Here is a 20,714-nt window from a genome sequence, read left to right as displayed (position 1 = left end):
TGGAGACGGTACAGAGGAGATTTACCAGGATGTTGCACTGGAGAGGGTGCAGAGGAAATTTACCCGGATGTTGCGCCAGAGAGGGTACAGAGGAGATTTTTCCAGGATGTTGCACTAGAGAGGGTACAGAGGAGATTTACCAGGATGTTGCACGAGAGAGGGTACAGAGGAGATTTACCAGGATGTTGCAGTGGAGAGGGTACAGAGGAGATTTACCAGGGTGTTGCACTGGAGAGGGTACAGAGGAGATTTACCAGGATGTTGCACGAGAGAGGGTGCAGAGGAGATTTACCAGGATGTTGCACTCGAGTGGGGACAGAGGAGATTTACCAGGATGTTGCACTGGAGAGGGTACAGAGGAGATTTACCAGGATGTTGCACTGGAGAGGGTACAGAGGAGACTAACCAGGATGTTGCACTAGAGAGGGTACAGAGGAGATTTATCGGGATGTTGCACTAGAGAGGGTACAGAGGAGATTTATCAGGATGTTGCACTGGAGAGGGTACAGAGGAGATTAATCAGGATGTTGCACTAGAGAGGGAACAAAGGAGATTTACCAGGATGTTGCACTGGAGAGGGTGCAGAGGAGATTTACCAGGATGTTGCACTGGAGTGGGTGCAGAGGAGATTTACCAGGATGTTGCACTGGAGAGGGTGCAGAGGAGATTTACCAGGATGTTGCACTAGATAGGGTACAGAGGAGATTTACCAGGATGTTGCACTAGAGAGTGTACAGAGGAGATTTACCAGGATGTTGCACTGGAGAGGGTGCAGAGGAGATTTACCAGGATGTTGCACTAGAGAGGGTACAGAGGAGATTTACCAGGATGTTGCACTAGAGAGTGTACAGAGGAGATTTACCAGGATATTGCACGAGAGAGGGTACAGAGGAGATTTACCAGGATGTTGCAGTGGAGAGGGTACAGAGGAGATTTACCAGGATGTTGCCCTGGAGCGGGTACAGAGGAGATTTATCGGGATGTTGCACTAGAGAGGGTACAGAGGAGATTTATCAGGATGTTGCACTCGAGAGGGTACAGTGGAGATTTACCAGGATATTGCACGAGAGAGGGTACAGAGGAGATTTACCAGGATGTTGCAGTGGAGAGGGTACAGAGGAGATTTACGAGGATATTGCACGAGAGAGGGTACAGAGGAGATTTACCAGGATGTTGCAGTGGAGAGGGTACAGAGGAGATTTGCCAGGATGTTGCACTAGAGAGGGTACAGAGGAGATTTACCAGGATGTTGCACTCGAGAGGGTGCAGAGGAGATTTACCAGGATGTTGCACTAGAAAGGGTACATAGGAAATTTACCAGGATGTTGCACGAGAGACGGTACAGAGGAGATTTACCAGGATGTTGCACTCGAGAGGGTACAGAGGAGATTTACCAGGATGTTGCACTAGATAGGGTACAGAGGAGATTTACCAGGATGTTGCACTGGAGAGGGTACAGAGGAGATTTATCGGGATGTTGCACTAGAGAGGGTACAGAGGAGATTTATCAGGATGTTGCACTGGAGAGGGTATAGAGGAGATTTACCAGGATGTTGCACCAGAGTGGGTTCGGAGGAGATTTACCAGGATGTTGCACTAGAGAGGGTACAGAGGAGATTTATCAGGATGTTGCACTGGAGAGGGTATAGAGGAGATTTACCAGGATGTTGCACCAGAGAGGGTGCAGAGGAGATTTACCAGAATGTTGCACTAGAGAGGGTACAGAGGAGATTTACCAGGATATTGCACGAGAGAGGGCGCAGAGGAGATTTACCAGGATGTTGCAGTGGAGAGGGTACAGAGAAGATTTACCAGGATGTTGCACTAGAGAGGGTACAGGGGAGATTTACCAGGATATTGCACGAGAGAGGGTACAGAGGAGATTTACCAGGATGTTGCAGTGGAGAGGGTACAGAGGAGATTTACCAGGATATTGCACGAGAGAGGGTGCAGAGGAGATTTAACAGGATGTCGCAGTGGAGAGGGTACAGAGGAGATTTACCAGGATGATGCACTAGAGTGGGTACAGAGGAGATTTACCAGGATGTTGCACTAGAGAGGGTACAGAGGAGATTTACCAGGATGTTGCACTCGAGAGGGGACAGAGGAGATTTACCCGGATGTTGCGCCAGAGAGGGTACAGAGGAGATTTACCAGGATGTTGCACTGGAGAGGGTACAGAGGAGATTTACCAGGATGTTGCACTAGAGAGGGTACAGAGGCGATTTACCATGATGTTGCACGAGAGAGGGTACAGAGGAGATATACCAGGATGTTGCACGAGAGAGGGTACAGAGGAGATTTACCAGGATGTTGCAGTGGAGAGGGTACAGAGGAGACTTATCAGGATGTTGCACGAGAGAGGGTACAAAGAAGATTTACCAGGATGTTGCACTGGAGAGGGTGCAGAGGAGATTTACCAGGATGTTGCACTGGAGAGGGTGCAGAGGAGATTTACCCGGATGTTGCACTGGAGAGGGTGCAGAGGAGATTTACCAGGATGGTGCACTGGAGAGGGTGCAGAGGAGATTTACCAGGATGTTGCACTGGAGAGGGTGCAGAGGAGATTTACCAGGATGTTGCACTGGAGAGGGTGCAGAGGAGATTTACCCGGATGTTGCACCAGAGAGGGTACAGAGGAGATTTATCAGGATGTTACAGTGGAGAGGGTGCAGAGGAGATTTACCAGGATGTTGCACTGGAGAGGGTACAGAGGAGATTTACCAGGATGTTGCACTAGAGAGGGTGCAGAGGAGATTTACCCGGATGTTGCACTAGAGAGGGTACAGAAGAGATTTACCAGGATGTTGCACTAGAGAGGGTATAGAGGAGATTTACCAGGATGTTGCACTAGAGAGGGTGCAGAGGAGATTTACCAGGATGTTGCACTGGAGAGGGGACAGAGGAGATTTACCAGGATGTTGCACTGGAGAGGGTGCAGAGGAGATTTACCAGGATGTTGCACTGGAGAGGGTACAGAGGAGATTTACCAGGATGTTGCACTCGAGAGGGTACAGAGGAGATTTACCAGGATGTTGCACTAGAGAGGGTGCAGAGGGGATTTACTAGGATGTTGCACGAGAGACGGTACAGAGGAGATTTACCAGGATGTTGCAGTGGAGAGGGTACAGAGGAGATTTACCAGGATGTTGCACTGGAGAGGGTACAGAGGAGATTTACCTGGATGTTTGCACTAGAGAGGGTACAGAGGAGATTTACCAGGATGTTGCACTAGAGAGGGTACAGAGGAGATTTTCCAGGATGTTGCACTAGAGAGGGGACAGAGGAGATTTACCAGGATGTTGCACTAGAGAGGGTACAGAGGAGATTTACCAGGATGTTGCACCGGAGAGGGTACAGAGGAGATTTACCAGGATGTTGCACTAGAGAGGGTACAGAGGAGATTTACCAGGATGTTGCACTAGAGAGGGTACAGAGGGGATTGATCAGGATGTTGCACTAGAGAGGGGACAGAGGAGATTTACCAGGATGTTGCACTAGAGAGGGTACAGAGGGGATTTGTCAGGATGTTGCACTGGAGAGGGGACAGAGGAGATTTACCAGGATGTTGCACTAGAGAGGGTACAGAGGAGATTTACCAGGATGTTGGACTAGAGAGGGTACATAGGAGATTTATCAGGATGTTGCACTAGAGAGGGTACAGAGGAGATTTATCAGGATGTTGCATTGGAGAGGGCACAGAGGAGATTTACCAGGATGTTGCACTAGAGAGGGTACAGAGGAGATTTACCAGGATGTTGCACTGGAGAGGATGCAGAGGAGATTTACCAGGATGTTGCACTGGAGAGGGTGCAGAGGAGATTTACCAGGATGTTGCACTAGAGAGGGTGCAGAGGTGATTTACCAGGATGTTGCACTAGAGAGTGTACAGAGGAGATTTACCAGGATGTTGCACTCGAGAGGGTGCAGAGGAGATTTACCAGGATGTTGCACTAGAGAGTGTACAGAGGAGATTTACCAGGATGTTGCACTCGAGAGGGTGCAGAGGTGATTTACCAGGATGTTGCACTCGAGAGGGTACAGAGGAGATTTACCAGGATGTTGCACTAGAGAGGGTACAGAGGAGATTTACCAGGATATTGCACTGGAGAGGGTACAGAGGAGATTTACCAGGATGTTGCACTAGAGAGGGTACAGTGGAGATTTGCCAGGATGTTGCACTGGAGAGGGTACAGGGGAGATTTACCAAGATGTTGCACTAGAGAGGGCACAGAGGAGATTTTCCAGGATGTACCACTGGAGAGGGTGTAGAGGAGATTTGCCAGGATGTTGCACCGGAAAGCGTACAGGGGAGATTTACCAGGATGTTGCACTAGAGAGGGCACAGAGGAGATTTTCCAGGATGTTGCACTGGAGATGGTGCAGAGGAGATTTACCAGGATGTTGCACTAGAAAGGGTACACAGGAGATTTACCAGGATGTTGCACTAGAGAGGGTACAGAGGAGATTTACCAGGTTGTTGCACTAGAGAGGGTACAGAGGAGATTTACCAGGATTTTGCACAAGAGACGGTACAGAGGAGATTTACCAGGATGTTGCACTGGAGAGGGTGCAGAGGAGATTTACCAGGATGTTGCACGAGAGAGGGTACAGAGGAAATTTACAAGGGTGTTGCACTGGAGAGGCTACAGAGGAGATTTACCAGGATGTTGCACTAGATAGGGTACAGAGGAGATTTACCAGGATGTTGCACTAGAGAGGGTACAGAGGAGATTTACCAGGATGTTGCACTAGAGAGTGTAAAGAAGAGATTTACCAGGATGTTGCACTGGAGAGGGTGCAGAGGAGATTTACCAGGATGTTGCACGAGAGAGAGTACAGAGGAGATTTACCAGGATGTTGCACGAGAGAGGGTGCAGAGGAGATTTACCAGGATGTTGCACTCGAGAGGGTACAGAGAAGATTTACCAGGATGTTGCACTGGAGAGGGTACAGAGGAGATTTACCAGGATGCTGCACTGGAGAGGGTGCAGAGGAGATTTACCCGGATGTTGCACTAGAGAGGGTACAGAGGAGATTTATCAGGATGTTGCACGAGAGAGGGTACAGAGGAGATTTACCAGGTTGTTGCAGTGGAGAGGGTACAGAGGAGATTTACCCGGATGTTGCACGAGATAGGGTACAGAGGAGATTTACCAGGATGTTGCACTCGAGAGGGTACAGAGGAGATTTACCAGGATGTTGCACTGGAGAGGGTGCAGAGGAGATTTACCAGGATGTTGCACTGGAGAGTGTGCAGAGGAGATTTACCCGGATGTTGCACCGGAGAGGGTGCAGAGGAGATTTACCAGGATGTTGCACTGGAGAGGGTGCAGAGGAGATTTACCAGGATGTTGCACTGGAGAGTGTGCAGAGGAGATTTACCAGGATGTTGCACTAGAGAGGGTACAGAGGCGATTTACCAGGATGTTGCACTGGAGAGGGTGCAGAGGAGATTTACCCGGATGTTGCGCCAGAGAGGGTACAGAGGAGATTTATCAGGATGTTGCACTAGAGAGGGTACAAAGGAGATTTACCAGGATGTTGCACTGGAGAGGGTGCAGAGGAGATTTATCAGGATGTTGCACTAGAGAGGGTACAAAGGAGATTTACCAGGATGTTGCACTGGAGAGGGTGCAGAGGAGATTTACCAGGATGTTGCACTGGAGTGGGTGCAGAGAAGATTTACCAGGATGTTGCACTGGAGAGGGTGCAGAGGAAATTTAACAGGATGTTGCACTAGAGAGGGTACAGAGGAGATTTACCAGGATGTTGCACGAGAGAGGGTACAGAGGAGATTTACCAGGATGTTGCAGTGGAGAGGGTACAGAGGAGATTTACCAGGATGTTGCACTGGAGAGGGTACAGAGGAGACTTATCAGGATGTTGCACGAGAGAGGGTACAAAGGAGATTTACCCGGATGTTGCACCAGAGAGGGTGCAGAGGGGATTTACTAGGATGTTGCACGAGAGAGAGTACAGAGCAGATTTACCAGGATGTTGCACTGGAGAGGGTACAGAGGAGATTTACCTGGATGTTTGCACGAGAGAGGGTACAGAGGAGATTTACCAGGATGTTGCACTAGAGAGGGTACAGAGGAGATTTTCCAGGATGTTGCACTGGAGAGGGGACAGAGGAGATTTACCAGGATGTTGCACTAGAGAGGGTACAGGGGAGATTTACCAGGATGTTGCACTAGAGAGGGTACAGAGGAGATTTACCAGGATGTTGCACTGGAGAGGGTACAGAGGAGATTTACCAGGATGTTGCACTAGAGAGGGTACAGAGGAGATTTACCAGGATGTTGCACTGGAGAGGGTACAGAGGAGATTAACCAGGATGTTGCACCAGAGAGGGTACAGAGGAGATTTACCAGGATGTTGCACTAGAGAGTGTAAAGAGGAGATTTACCAGGATGTTGCACTGGAGAGGGTACAGAGGAGATTGACCAGGATGTTGCACTCGAGAGGGTGCAGAGGTGATTTACCTGGATGTTGCACTAGAGAGGGTACAGGGGAGATTTACCAGGATGTTGCACTGGAGAGGGTACAGAGGAGATTTACCTGGATGTTGCACTGGAGAGGGTACAGAGGAGATTTACCAGGATGTTGCACTAGAGAGGGTGCAGAGGTGATTTACCAGGATGTTGCACTAGAGAGGGTACAGAGGAGATTTACCAGGATATTGCACTGGAGAGTGTACAGAGGAGATTTACCAGGATGTTGCACTCGAGAGGGTGCAGATGAGATTTACGAGGATGTTGCACTGGAGAGGGTACAGAGGAGACTAACCAGGATGTTGCACTAGAGAGGGTACAGAGGAGATTTATCGGGATGTTGCATTAGAGAGGGTACAGAGGAGATTTACCAGGATGTTGCAGTGGAGAGGGTGCAGAGGAGATTTACCAGGATGTTGCACTGGAGAGAGTGCAGAGGAGATTTACCCGGATGTTGCACTGGAGAGGGTGCAGAGGAGATTTACCAGGATGGTGCACTGGAGAGGGTACAGAGGAGATTTACCAGGATGTTGCACTGGAGAGGGTGCAGAGGAGATTTACCCGGATGTTGCACTGGAGAAGGTGCAGAGGAGATTTACCAGGATGTTGCACTGGAGAGGGTACAGAGGAGATTTACCAGGATGTTGCACTGGAGAGGGTACAGAGGAGATTTCCCAGGATGTTGCACTGGAGAGGGTGCAGAGGAGATTCACCAGGATGTTGCACTCGAGTGGGGACAGAGGAGATTTACCAGGATGTTGCACTGGAGAGGGTACAGAGGAGATTTACCAGGATGTTGCACTGGAGAGGGTACACAGGAGACTAACCAGGATGTTGCACTAGAGAGGGTACAGAGGAGATTTATCGGGATGTTGCACTAGAAAGGGTACAGAGGAGATTTATCAGGATGTTGCACTGGAGAGGGTATAGAGGAGATTTACCAGGATGTTGCACCAGAGTGGGTTCGGAGGAGATTTACCAGGATGTTGCACTAGAGAGGGTACAGAGGAGATTTATCAGGATGTTGCACTGGAGAGGGTATAGAGGAGATTTACCAGGATGTTGCACCAGAGAGGGTGCAGAGGAGATTTACCAGGATGTTGCACTAGAATGGGTACAGAGGAGGTTTACCAGGATGTTGCACGAGAAAGGGTACAGAGGAGATTTACCAGGATGTTGCACGAGAGAGGGTACAGAGGAGATTTACCAGGATATTGCACGAGAGTGGGTACAGAGGAGATTTACCAGGATGTTGCACTGGAGAGGGTACAGAGGAGACTAACCAGGATGTTGCACTAGAGAGGGTACAGAGGAGATTTATCGGGATGTTGCACTAGAGAGGGTACAGAGGAGATTTATCAGGATGTTGCACTGGAGAGGGTATAGAGGAAATTTACCAGGATGTTGCACCAGAGTGGGTTCGGAGGAGATTTACCAGGATGTTGCACTGGAGAGGGGACAGAGGAGATTTATCAGGATGTTGCACTGGAGAGGGTATAGAGGAGATTTACCAGGATGTTGCACCAGAGAGGGTGCAGAGGAGATTTACCAGGATGTTGCACTAGAGAGGGTACAGAGGAGATTTAGCAGGATATTGCACGAGAGAGGGTACAGAGGAGATTTACCAGGATGTTGCAGTGGAGAGGGTACAGAGGAGATTTACCAGGATGTTGCCCTGGAGCGGGTACAGAGGAGATTTATCGGGATGTTGCACTAGAGAGGGTACAGAGGAGATTTATCAGGATGTTGCACTCGAGAGGGTACAGTGGAGATTTACCAGGATATTGCACGAGAGAGGGTACAGAGGAGATTTACCAGGATGTTGCAGTGGAGAGGGTACAGAGGAGATTTACGAGGATATTGCACGAGAGAGGGTACAGAGGAGATTTACCAGGATGTTGCAGTGGAGAGGGTACAGAGGAGATTTACCAGGATGTTGCACTAGAGAGGGTACAGAGGAGATTTACCAGGATGTTGCACTCGAGAGGGTGCAGAGGAGATTTACCAGGATGTTGCACTAGAAAGGGTACATAGGAAATTTACCAGGATGTTGCACGAGAGACGGTACAGAGGAGATTTACCAGGATGTTGCACTCGAGAGGGTACAGGGGAGATTTACCAGGATGTTGCACTGGAGAGGGTGCAGAGGAGATTTACCAGGATGTTGCACTCGAGAGGGTACAGAGGAGATTTACCAGGATTTTGCACTAGAGACGGTACAGAGGAGATTTACCAGGATGTTGCACTGGAGAGGGTGCAGAGGAGATTTACCAGGATGTTGCACTAGAGAGGGTACAGAGGAAATTTACCAGGGTGTTGCACTGGAGAGGCTACAGAGGAGATTTACCAGGATGTTGCACTAGATAGGGTACAGAGGAGATTTACCAGGATGTTGCACGAGAGAGGGTACAGAGGAGATTTACCAGGATGTTGCACTCGAGAGTGTAAAGAGGAGATTTACCAGGATGTTGCACTGGAGAGGGTGCAGAGGAGATTTACCAGGATGTTGCACTCGAGAGGGTACAGAGGAGATTTATCAGGATGTTGCACTAGAGAGGTTACAGAGGCGATTTACCATGATGTTGCACTAGAGAGGGTACAGAGGAGATTTACCAGGATGTTGCACTGGAGACGGTACAGAGGAGATTTACCAGGATGTTGCACTGGAGAGGGTGCAGAGGAAATTTACCCGGATGTTGCGCCAGAGAGGGTACAGAGGAGATTTACCAGGATGTTGCACTAGAGAGGGTACAGAGGAGATTTACCAGGATGTTGCACGAGAGAGGGTACAGAGGAGATTTACCAGGATGTTGCAGTGGAGAGGGTACAGAGGAGATTTACCAGGGTGTTGCACTGGAGAGGGTACAGAGGAGATTTACCAGGATGTTGCACGAGAGAGGGTGCAGAGGAGATTTACCAGGATGTTGCACTCGAGTGGGGACAGAGGAGATTTACCAGGATGTTGCACTGGAGAGGGTACAGAGGAGATTTACCAGGATGTTGCACTGGAGAGGGTACAGAGGAGACTAACCAGGATGTTGCACTAGAGAGGGTACAGAGGAGATTTATCGGGATGTTGCACCAGAGAGGGTACAGAGGAGATTTATCAGGATGTTGCACTGGAGAGGGTACAGAGGAGATTTATCAGGATGTTGCACTAGAGAGGGATCAAAGGAGATTTACCAGGATGTTGCACTGGAGAGGGTGCAGAGGAGATTTACCAGGATGTTGCACTGGAGTGGGTGCAGAGGAGATTTACCAGGATGTTGCACTGGAGAGGGTGCAGAGGAGATTTACCAGGATGTTGCACTAGATAGGGTACAGAGGAGATTTACCAGGATGTTGCACTCGAGAGGGTACAGAGGAGATTTACCAGGATGTTGCACTGGAGAGGGTGCAGAGGAGATTTACCAGGATGTTGCACTAGAGAGGGTACAGAGGAGATTTACCAGGATGTTGCACTAGAGAGTGTACAGAGGAGATTTACCAGGATATTGCACGAGAGAGGGTACAGAGGAGATTTACCAGGATGTTGCACTGGAGAGGGTACAGAGGAGATTTACGAGGATATTGCACGAGAGAGGGTACAGAGGAGATTTACCAGGATGTTGCAGTGGAGAGGGTACAGAGGAGATTTGCCAGGATGTTGCACTAGAGAGGGTACAGAGGAGATTTACCAGGATGTTGCACTCGAGAGGGTGCAGAGGAGATTTACCAGGATGTTGCACTAGAAAGGGTACATAGGAAATTTACCAGGATGTTGCACGAGAGACGGTACAGAGGAGATTTACCAGGATGTTGCACTCGAGAGGGTACAGAGGAGATTTACCAGGATGTTGCACTGGAGAGGGTGCAGAGGAGATTTACCAGGATGTTGCACTCGAGAGGGTACAGAGGAGATTTACCAGGATTTTGCACTAGAGACGGTACAGAGGAGATTTACCAGGATGTTGCACTGGAGAGGGTGCAGAGGAGATTTACCAGGATGTTGCACTAGAGAGGGTACAGAGGAAATTTACCAGGGTGTTGCACTGGAGAGGCTACAGAGGAGATTTACCAGGATGTTGCACTAGATAGGGTACAGAGGAGATTTACCAGGATGTTGCACGAGAGAGGGTACAGAGGAGATTTACCAGGATGTTGCACTCGAGAGTGTAAAGAGGAGATTTACCAGGATGTTGCACTGGAGAGGGTGCAGAGGAGATTTACCAGGATGTTGCACTCGAGAGGGTACAGAGGAGATTTATCAGGATGTTGCACTAGAGAGGGTACAGAGGCGATTTACCATGATGTTGCACTAGAGAGGGTACAGAGGAGATTTACCAGGATGTTGCACTGGAGACGGTACAGAGGAGATTTACCAGGATGTTGCACTGGAGAGGGTGCAGAGGAAATTTACCCGGATGTTGCGCCAGAGAGGGTACAGAGGAGATTTACCAGGATGTTGCACTAGAGAGGGTACAGAGGAGATTTACCAGGATGTTGCACGAGAGAGGGTACAGAGCAGATTTACCAGGATGTTGCAGTGGAGAGGGTACAGAGGAGATTTACCAGGGTGTTGCACTGGAGAGGGTACAGAGGAGATTTACCAGGATGTTGCACGAGAGAGGGTGCAGAGGAGATTTACCAGGATGTTGCACTCGAGTGGGGACAGAGGAGATTTACCAGGATGTTGCACTGGAGAGGGTACAGAGGAGATTTATCAGGATGTTGCACTAGAGAGGGAACAAAGGAGATTTACCAGGATGTTGCACTGGAGAGGGTGCAGAGGAGATTTACCAGGATGTTGCACTGGAGTGGGTGCAGAGGAGATTTACCAGGATGTTGCACTGGAGAGGGTGCAGAGGAGATTTACCAGGATGTTGCACTAGATAGGGTACAGAGGAGATTTACCAGGATGTTGCACTAGAGAGGGTACAGAGGAGATTTACCAGGATGTTGCACTGGAGAGGGTGCAGAGGAGATTTACCAGGATGTTGCACTAGAGAGAGTACAGAGGAGATTTACCAGGATGTTGCACGAGAGAGGGTACAGAGGAGATTTACCAGGATGTTGCACTAGAGAGGGTACAGAGGAGATTTACCAGGATGTTGCACTGGAGAGGGTACAGAGGAGATTTACCAGGATGCTGCACTGGAGAGGGTGCAGAGGAGATTTACCCGGATGTTGCACTAGAGAGGGTACAGAGGAGATTTATCAGGATGTTGCACGAGAGAGGGTACAAAGGAGATTTACCAGTATGTTGCACTGGAGAGGGTACAGAGGAGATTTACCAGGATGTTGCACTAGAGAGGGTACAGAGGAGATTTACCAGGTTGTTGCAGTGGAGAGGGTACAGAGGAGATTTACCAGGATGTTGCACGAGATCGGGTACAGAGGAGATTTACCAGGATGTTGCACTCGAGAGGGTACAGAGGAGATTTACCAGGATGTTGCACTGGAGAGGGTGCAGAGGAGATTTACCAGGATGTTGCACTGGAGAGGGTGCAGAGGAGATTTACCCGGATGTTGCACCGGAGAGGGTGCAGAGGAGATTTACCAGGATGTTGCACTGGAGAGGGTGCAGAGGAGATTTACCAGGATGTTGCACTGGAGAGGGTGCAGAGGAGATTTACCAGGATGTTGCACTAGAGAGGGTACAGAGGCGATTTACCATGATGTTGCACGAGAGAGGGTACAGAGGGGATTTACCAGGATGTTGCACTGGAGACGGTACAGAGGAGATTTACCAGGATGTTGCACTGGAGAGGCTGCAGAGGAGATTTACCCGGATGTTGCGCCAGAGAGGGTACAGAGGAGATTTACCAGGATGTTGCACGAGAGACGGTACAGAGGAGATTTACCAGGATGTTGCACTAGAGAGGGTACAGAGGAGATTTACCAGGATGTTGCACTAGAGAGGGTACAGAGGAGATTTACCAGGATGTTGCAGTGGAGATGGTACAGAGGAGATTTATCAGGATGTTGCACTAGAGAGGGTACAAAGGAGATTTACCAGGATGTTGCACTGGAGAGGGTGCAGAGGAGATTTACCAGGATGTTGCACTGGAGTGGGTGCAGAGAAGATTTACCAGGATGTTGCACTGGAGAGGGTGCAGAGGAAATTTAGCAGGATGTTGCACTAGAGAGGGTACAGAGGAGATTTACCAGGATGTTGCACGAGAGAGGGTACAGAGGAGATTTACCCGGATGTTGCACTGGAGAGGGTGCAGAGGAGATTTACCAGGATGGTGCACTGGAGAGGGTACAGAGGAGATTTACCAGGATGTTGCACTGGAGAGGGTGCGGAGATTTACCCGGATGTTGCACTGGAGAAGGTGCAGAGGAGATTTACCAGGATGTTGCACTGGAGAGGGTACAGAGGAGATTTACCAGGATGTTGCACTGGAGAGGGTACAGAGGAGATTTACCAGGATGTTGCACTGGGGAGGGTGCAGAGGAGATTCACCAGGATGTTGCACTCGAGTGGGGACAGAGGAGATTTACCAGGATGTTGCACTGGAGAGGGTACAGAGGAGATTTACCAGGATGTTGCACTGGAGAGGGTACACAGGAGACTAACCAGGATGTTGCACTAGAGAGGGTACAGAGGAGATTTATCGGGATGTTGCACTAGAGAGGGTACAGAGGAGATTTATCAGGATGTTGCACTGGAGAGGGTATAGAGGAGATTTACCAGGATGTTGCACCAGAGTGGGTGCAGAGGAGATTTACCAGGATGTTGCACTAGAGAGGGTACAGAGGCGATTTACCAGGATGTTGCACTGGAGAGGGTGCAGAGGAGATTTACCCGGATGTTGCGCCAGAGAGGGTACAGAGGAGATTTATCAGGATGTTGCACTAGAGAGGGTACAAAGGAGATTTACCAGGATGTTGCACTGGAGAGGGTGCAGAGGAGATTTATCAGGATGTTGCACTAGAGAGGGTACAAAGGAGATTTACCAGGATGTTGCACTGGAGAGGGTGCAGAGGAGATTTACCAGGATGTTGCACTGGAGTGGGTGCAGAGAAGATTTACCAGGATGTTGCACTGGAGAGGGTGCAGAGGAAATTTAACAGGATGTTGCACTAGAGAGGGTACAGAGGAGATTTACCAGGATGTTGCACGAGAGAGGGTACAGAGGAGATTTACCAGGATGTTGCAGTGGAGAGGGTACAGAGGAGATTTACCAGGATGTTGCACTGGAGAGGGTACAGAGGAGACTTATCAGGATGTTGCACGAGAGAGGGTACAAAGGAGATTTACCCGGATGTTGCACCAGAGAGTGTGCAGAGGGGATTTACTAGGATGTTGCACGAGAGAGAGTACAGAGCAGATTTACCAGGATGTTGCACTGGAGAGGGTACAGAGGAGATTTACCTGGATGTTTGCACGAGAGAGGGTACAGAGGAGATTTACCAGGATGTTGCACTAGAGAGGGTACAGAGGAGATTTTCCAGGATGTTGCACTGGAGAGGGGACAGAGGAGATTTACCAGGATGTTGCACTAGAGAGGGTACAGAGGAGATTTACCAGGATGTTGCACTGGTGAGGGTACAGAGGAGATTTACCAGGATGTTGCACTAGAGAGGGTACAGAGGAGATTTACCAGGATGTTGCACTGGAGAGGGTACAGAGGAGATTAACCAGGATGTTGCACCAGAGAGGGTACAGAGGAGATTTACCAGGATGTTGCACTAGAGAGGGTACAGAGGAGATTTACCAGGATGTTGCACTAGAGAGTGTAAAGAGGAGATTTACCAGGATGTTGCACTGGAGAGGGTACAGAGGAGATTGACCAGGATGTTGCACTCGAGAGGGTGCAGAGGTGATTTACCTGGATGTTGCACTAGAGAGGGTACAGGGGAGATTTACCAGGATGTTGCACTGGAGAGGGTACAGAGGAGATTTACCTGGATGTTGCACTGGAGAGGGTACAGAGGAGATTTACCAGGATGTTGCACTAGAGAGGGTGCAGAGGTGATTTACCAGGATGTTGCACTAGAGAGGGTACAGAGGAGATTTACCAGGATATTGCACTGGAGAGTGTACAGAGGAGATTTACCAGGATGTTGCACTAGAGAGGGTTCGGAGGAGATTTACCAGGATGTTGCACTAGAGAGGGTACAGAGGAGATTTATCAGGATGTTGCACTGGAGAGGGTATAGAGGAGATTTACCAGGATGTTGCACCAGAGAGGGTGCAGAGGAGATTTACCAGGGTGTTGCACTAGAGAGGGTACAGAGGAGATTTACCAGGATATTGCACGAGAGAGGGTACAGAGGAGATTTACCAGGATGTTGCACTCGAGAGGGTGCAGAGGAGATTTACCAGGATGTTGCACTAGAAAGGGTACACACAAGATTTACCAGGATGTTGCACTAGAGAGGGTACAGAGGAGATTTACCAGGATGTTGCACTAGAGAGGGTACAGAGGAGATTTACCAGGATTTTGCACTAGAGACGGTACAGAGGAGATTTACCAGGATGTTGCACTGGAGAGGGTGCAGAGGAGATTTACCAGGATGTTGCACTGGAGAGGGTACAGAGGAGATTTACCAGGATATTGCACTGGAGAGGGTACAGGGGAGCTTTACCAGGATGTTGCACTAGAGAGGGTACAGAGGAGATTTACCAGGATATTGCACTGGAGAGGGTACAGAGGAGATTTACCAGGATGTTGCACTAGAGAGGGTACAGTGGAGATTTGCCAGGATGTTGCACTGGAGAGGGTACAGGGGAGATTTACCAAGATGTTGCACTAGAGAGGGCACAGAGGAGATTTTCCAGGATGTACCACTGGAGAGGGTGTAGAGGAGATTTGCCAGGATGTTGCACCGGAAAGCGTACAGGGGAGATTTACCAGGATGTTGCACTAGAGAGGGCACAGAGGAGATTTTCCAGGATGTTGCACTGGAGATGGTGCAGAGGAGATTTACCAGGATGTTGCACTCGAGAGGGTGCAGAGGAGATTTACCAGGATGTTGCACTAGAAAGGGTACACAGGAGATTTACCAGGATGTTGCACTAGAGAGGGTACAGAGGAGATTTACCAGGTTGTTGCACTAGAGAGGGTACAGAGGAGATTTACCAGGATTTTGCACAAGAGACGGTACAGAGGAGATTTACCAGGATGTTGCACTGGAGAGGGTGCAGAGGAGAATTACCAGGATGTTGCACGAGAGAGGGTACAGAGGAAATTTACCAGGGTGTTGCACTGGAGAGGCTACAGAGGAGATTTACCAGGATGTTGCACTAGATAGGGTACAGAGGAGATTTACCAGGATGTTGCACTAGAGAGGGTACAGAGGAGATTTACCAGGATGTTGCACTAGAGAGTGTAAAGAAGAGATTTACCAGGATGTTGCACTGGAGAGGGTGCAGAGGAGATTTACCAGGATGTTGCACGAGAGAGAGTACAGAGGAGATTTACCAGGATGTTGCACGAGAGAGGGTGCAGAGGAGATTTACCAGGATGTTGCACTCGAGAGGGTACAGAGAAGATTTACCAGGATGTTGCACTGGAGAGGGTACAGAGGAGATTTACCAGGATGCTGCACTGGAGAGGGTGCAGAGGAGATTTACCCGGATGTTGCACTAGAGAGGGTACAGAGGAGATTTATCAGGATGTTGCACGAGAGAGGGTACAGAGGAGATTTACCAGGTTGTTGCAGTGGAGAGGGTACAGAGGAGATTTACCAGGATGTTGCACGAGATAGGGTACAGAGGAGATTTACCAGGATGTTGCACTCGAGAGGGTACAGAGGAGATTTACCAGGATGTTGCACTGGAGAGGGTGCAGAGGAGATTTACCAGGATGTTGCACTGGAGAGGGTGCAGAGGAGATTTACCAGGATGTTGCACTAGAGAGGGTACAGAGGCGATTTACCAGGATGTTGCACTGGAGAGGGTGCAGAGGAGATTTACCCGGATGTTGCGCCAGAGAGGGTACAGAGGAGATTTATCAGGATGTTGCACGAGAGAGGGTACAAAGGAGATTTACCAGGATGTTGCACTGGAGAGGGTGCAGAGGAGATTTACCAGGATGTTGCACTGGAGTGGGTGCAGAGAAGATTTACCAGGATGTTGCACTGGAGAGGGTGCAGAGGAAATTTAACAGGATGTTGCACTAGAGAGGGTACAGAGGAGATTTACCAGGATGTTGCACGAGAGAGGGTACAGAGGAGATTTACCAGGATGTTGCAGTGGAGAGGGTACAGAGGAGATTTACCAGGATGTTGCACTGGAGAGGGTACAGAGGAGACTTATCAGGATGTTGCACGAGAGAGGGTACAAAGGAGATTTACCCGGATGTTGCACCAGAGAGGGTGCAGAGGGGATTTACTAGGATGTTGCACGAGAGAGAGTACAGAGCAGATTTACCAGGATGTTGCACTGGAGAGGGTACAGAGGAGATTTACCTGGATGTTTGCACGAGAGATGGTACAGAGGAGATTTACCAGGATGTTGCACTAGAGAGGGTACAGAGGAGATTTTCCAGGATGTTGCACTGGAGAGGGGACAGAGGAGATTTACCAGGATGTTGCACTAGAGAGGGTACAGAGGAGATTTACCAGGATTTTGCACTGGAGAGGGTACAGAGGAGATTTACCAGGATGTTGCACTAGAGAGGGTACAGAGGAGATTTACCAGGATGTTGCACTGGAGAGGGTACAGAGGAGATTAACCAGGATGTTGCACCAGAGAGGGTACAGAGGAGATTTACCAGGATGTTGCACTAGAGAGGGTACAGAGGAGATTTACCAGGATGTTGCACTAGAGAGTGTAAAGAGGAGATTTACCAGGATGTTGCACTGGAGAGGGTACAGAGGAGATTGACCAGGATGTTGCACTCGAGAGGGTGCAGAGGTGATTTACCTGGATGTTGCACTAGAGAGGGTACAGGGGAGATTTACCAGGATGTTGCACTAGAGAGGGCACAGAGGAGATTTTCCAGGATGTTGCACTGGAGATGGTGCAGAGGAGATTTACCAGGATGTTGCACTCGAGAGGGTGCAGAGGAGATTTACCAGGATGTTGCACTAGAAAGGGTACACAGGAGATTTACCAGGATGTTGCACTAGAGAGGGTACAGAGGAGATTTACCAGGTTGTTGCACTAGAGAGGGTACAGAGGAGATTTACCAGGATTTTGCACAAGAGACGGTACAGAGGAGATTTACCAGGATGTTGCACTGGAGAGGGTGCAGAGGAGAATTACCAGGATGTTGCACGAGAGAGGGTACAGAGGAAATTTACCAGGGTGTTGCACTGGAGAGGCTACAGAGGAGATTTACCAGGATGTTGCACTAGATAGGGTACAGAGGAGATTTACCAGGATGTTGCACTAGAGAGGGTACAGAGGAGATTTACCAGGATGTTGCACTAGAGAGTGTAAAGAAGAGATTTACCAGGATGTTGCACTGGAGAGGGTGCAGAGGAGATTTACCAGGATGTTGCACGAGAGAGAGTACAGAGGAGATTTACCAGGATGTTGCACGAGAGAGGGTGCAGAGGAGATTTACCAGGATGTTGCACTCGAGAGGGTACAGAGAAGATTTACCAGGATGTTGCACTGGAGAGGGTACAGAGGAGATTTACCAGGATGCTGCACTGGAGAGGGTGCAGAGGAGATTTACCCGGATGTTGCACTAGAGAGGGTACAGAGGAGATTTATCAGGATGTTGCACGAGAGAGGGTACAGAGGAGATTTACCAGGTTGTTGCAGTGGAGAGGGTACAGAGGAGATTTACCAGGATGTTGCACGAGATAGGGTACAGAGGAGATTTACCAGGATGTTGCACTCGAGAGGGTACAGAGGAGATTTACCAGGATGTTGCACTGGAGAGGGTGCAGAGGAGATTTACCAGGATGTTGCACTGGAGAGGGTGCAGAGGAGATTTACCAGGATGTTGCACTAGAGAGGGTACAGAGGCGATTTACCAGGATGTTGCACTGGAGAGGGTGCAGAGGAGATTTACCCGGATGTTGCGCCAGAGAGGGTACAGAGGAGATTTATCAGGATGTTGCACTAGAGAGGGTACAAAGGAGATTTACCAGGATGTTGCACTGGAGAGGGTGCAGAGGAGATTTATCAGGATGTTGCACTAGAGAGGGTACAAAGGAGATTTACCAGGATGTTGCACTGGAGAGGGTGCAGAGGAGATTTACCAGGATGTTGCACTGGAGTGGGTGCAGAGAAGATTTACCAGGATGTTGCACTGGAGAGGGTGCAGAGGAAATTTAACAGGATGTTGCACTAGAGAGGGTACAGAGGTGATTTACCAGGATGTTGCACGAGAGAGGGTACAGAGGAGATTTACCAGGATGTTGCAGTGGAGAGGGTACAGAGGAGATTTACCAGGATGTTGCACTGGAGAGGGTACAGAGGAGACTTATCAGGATGTTGCACGAGAGAGGGTACAAAGGAGATTTACCCGGATGTTGCACCAGAGAGGGTGCAGAGGGGATTTACTAGGATGTTGCACGAGAGAGAGTACAGAGCAGATTTACCAGGATGTTGCACTGGAGAGGGTACAGAGGAGATTTACCTGGATGTTTGCACGAGAGATGGTACAGAGGAGATTTACCAGGATGTTGCACTAGAGAGGGTACAGAGGAGATTTTCCAGGATGTTGCACTGGAGAGGGGACAGAGGAGATTTACCAGGATGTTGCACTAGAGAGGGTACAGAGGAGATTTACCAGGATTTTGCACTGGAGAGGGTACAGAGGAGATTTACCAGGATGTTGCACTAGAGAGGGTACAGAGGAGATTTACCAGGATGTTGCACTGGAGAGGGTACAGAGGAGATTAACCAGGATGTTGCACCAGAGAGGGTACAGAGGAGATTTACCAGGATGTTGCACTAGAGAGGGTACAGAGGAGATTTACCAGGATGTTGCACTAGAGAGTGTAAAGAGGAGATTTACCAGGATGTTGCACTGGAGAGGGTACAGAGGAGATTGACCAGGATGTTGCACTCGAGAGGGTGCAGAGGTGATTTACCTGGATGTTGCACTAGAGAGGGTACAGGGGAGATTTACCAGGATGTTGCACTGGAGAGGGTACAGAGGAGATTTACCTGGATGTTGCACTGGAGAGGGTACAGAGGAGATTTACCAGGATGTTGCACTAGAGAGGGTGCAGAGGTGATTTACCAGGATGTTGCACTAGAGAGGGTACAGAGGAGATTTACCAGGATATTGCACTGGAGAGTGTACAGAGGAGATTTACCAGGATGTTGCACTAGAGAGGGTTCGGAGGAGATTTACCAGGATGTTGCACTAGAGAGGGTACAGAGGAGATTTATCAGGATGTTGCACTGGAGAGGGTATAGAGGAGATTTACCAGGATGTTGCACCAGAGAGGGTGCAGAGGAGATTTACCAGGGTGTTGCACTAGAGAGGGTACAGAGGAGATTTACCAGGATATTGCACGAGAGAGGGTACAGAGGAGATTTACCAGGATGTTGCACTCGAGAGGGTGCAGAGGAGATTTACCAGGATGTTGCACTAGAAAGGGTACACACAAGATTTACCAGGATGTTGCACTAGAGAGGGTACAGAGGAGATTTACCAGGATGTTGCACTAGAGAGGGTACAGAGGAGATTTACCAGGATTTTGCACTAGAGACGGTACAGAGGAGATTTACCAGGATGTTGCACTGGAGAGGGTGCAGAGGAGATTTACCAGGATGTTGCACTGGAGAGGGTACAGAGGAGATTTACCAGGATATTGCACTGGAGAGTGTACAGAGGAGATTTACCAGGATGTTGCACTCGAGAGGGTACAGAGGAGATTTGCCAGGATGTTGCACTGGAGAGGGTACAGGGGAGCTTTACCAGGATGTTGCGCGAGAGAGGGCACAGAGGAGATTTTCCAGGATGTTCCACTGGAGAGGGTGTAGAGGAGATTTGCCAGGATGTTGCACTGGAGCGCGTACATGGGAGATTTACCAGGATGTTGCACTAGAGAGGGCACAGAGGAGATTTTCCAGGATGTTGCACTAGAGAGGGTGAAAAGGAGATTTACCAGGATATTGCACTGGAGAGGGTACAGAGGAGATTTACCAGGGTGTTGCACTGGAGAGGGTACAGAGGAGATTTCCCAGGATGTTGCACTAGAGAGGGTACAGAGGAGATTTACCAGGATGTTGCACTAGAGAGGGTACAGAGGAGATTTACCAGGATGTTGCACTAGAGAGTGTACAGAGGAGATTTACCAGGATGTTGCACT

The 20,714-nt window shown here is 49.4% G+C and overlaps 1 protein-coding gene across 1 annotated transcript in view; it reads right to left on the bottom strand.

Moving 5' to 3' along the window:
• The window catches only part of LOC139247681 (calsyntenin-3-like), a gene marked incomplete at its 3' end in the record, with an annotated part of 278,480 nt that overhangs the window by 162,278 nt on the left and 95,488 nt on the right, over positions 1 to 20,714 (bottom strand). The window lies entirely within an intron of this gene.

This window comes from Pristiophorus japonicus, unplaced genomic scaffold (genome assembly GCF_044704955.1).
Source record: "Pristiophorus japonicus isolate sPriJap1 unplaced genomic scaffold, sPriJap1.hap1 HAP1_SCAFFOLD_281, whole genome shotgun sequence".
NCBI classification, from domain to species: Eukaryota; Metazoa; Chordata; class Chondrichthyes; family Pristiophoridae; genus Pristiophorus; species Pristiophorus japonicus.
This window is presented reverse-complemented; position numbering and strand designations above follow the sequence as displayed.